Source organism: Bidens hawaiensis, unplaced genomic scaffold (genome assembly GCF_021521415.1).
Source record: "Bidens hawaiensis isolate Kalapana, Puna unplaced genomic scaffold, B.hawaiensis_p1.1 tig00043995_1, whole genome shotgun sequence".
In the NCBI taxonomy this organism is placed as follows: domain Eukaryota; kingdom Viridiplantae; phylum Streptophyta; class Magnoliopsida; order Asterales; family Asteraceae; genus Bidens; species Bidens hawaiensis.
The window spans coordinates 131,914-133,605 of NW_027497787.1; positions in this window are offsets into that span (position 1 = coordinate 131,914).

Below are 1,692 nucleotides of genomic sequence, written 5' to 3' on the forward strand. Positions count from 1 at the left end.
GAAAGCCAATGTGTAGAGGTTGGCGAATGCATGAACTGTGAAAGTTTGTTTACGGTGAAGGCTACATCCGGCCGTGTGAGGGATAAATATTGTAAAGAGCCAACGAGAGCACGATATTCGGTGGCTGTTTCAAGCCGGGTTCCGTCATGCAAGGTGATGGTGTCGGAGCATGTAATTGGTGTGGTTGTCGGTTTACATTGACTCATATTGGCACGTTGGAGAAGATCATTGATGTATTTGGATTGAGATAAGAAGATTCCATGAGGATGTGGAAGAACTTCGATTCCAAGAAAGTAGGAGAGTTTGCCAAGATCTTTTAAAGAAAATTGAGAGGCAAGAGAAGTAATGAAGGTGTTAATAGCTTGAGGGGATGGACCGGTGACGATTATGCCATCAAGGTAAACAAGAATATATATGGTGGAATGATTAGTTGTTTGGATGAAAAGAGAAGGGTCGGATATGGTAGGCTTGAAGTGGAGTGAGTGGAGATATTTTTTAAATTCCTCGTACCATGCCCGTGAGGCTTGACGTAGACCATAGATTGCTTTGTTAAGTTTACAAACATGGGAGGGAAACTTGGGATTGATGAAGCCGGGAGGTTGCGCCATGTATACGTCTTTGGTTGACGTTCCTTGAAGGAAGACATTGTTAACATCGAGTTGACGAAGGTCCCATTTTTGGGATACGGTTAGAGATAGGATGAGACGGAGGATTGCGGGTTTGACCACGGGACTAAAAGTTTTGGAAAAGTCAATACCCGGTCGTTGATGAAAACCTTTAGCAACAAGTCGTGCTTTGAGGCGTTCTATGGACCCATCCGGATTATATTCGGAACACCCATTTGTTTCCAACAATATTTGCGGCTTCGGCGGGTGGAACGAGCGCCCATGTGTTGTTAGTTTGCAAGGCGTCAAACTCTTGAGTCATAACATTTCGCCATGAGGGATGTTTGAGGGCTTGAGTTATTGTAAATGGTTTAGTGACGGGTCCATTTGTGGCTGTATAATCGAAAATCGGGATTGTGGCGGGGATTTAGTTTGCGAGGACGTGTGATGATGCAGGATGAAATGGTTGTGGATGGATTTGTGGAGTCGGCATTAATATTGGATATATTAAGTGGGTGAATAGATTGAGGGGTAGGGCTGCTGGGAATGGTGGTTTGGGTTGGTGAAGGGAAGTTAGGTGTTGAAGTGGTGGGTGAGTCTTGAGTCTGTGAGTTTATAAGTGGAGTGGTGGGAGTGGATGGTGTTTGGGTTTGGGAATTATTTTGGGTGGTGGGGGCAGTGGGAAGTGATGAGGAGTTATTGAGTGGAATTGTTGTGATGGTTGTATAGGATGGGTACCATGTAGTGGGGTCAGGATATGGAGGATTGGATGTTTTAGAAATTGTTTCATATGGGTATTGATTTTCAATAAATTTGACATGACGGGATGTATAGACTTTATTTGTGGTGGGGTCAAGAATGTGGTAGGCACTTTGAGCTGGAGAGTAACCGATAAAGACGCATGGTTTAGATTTGGGTTGGAGTTTGTGGGACACGTATGGTCGAAGCCATGGGTAGCAAAGACAACCAAATATTTTTAGCTTCTCATAGTTTGGTTGTTTATTAAAGAGTTGAAAATATGGTGATGAGTTTTGTAAGGTGGGGTTTGGGAGACGATTAATTAGGTAGGCGGCGGTGGTGAAAGCAA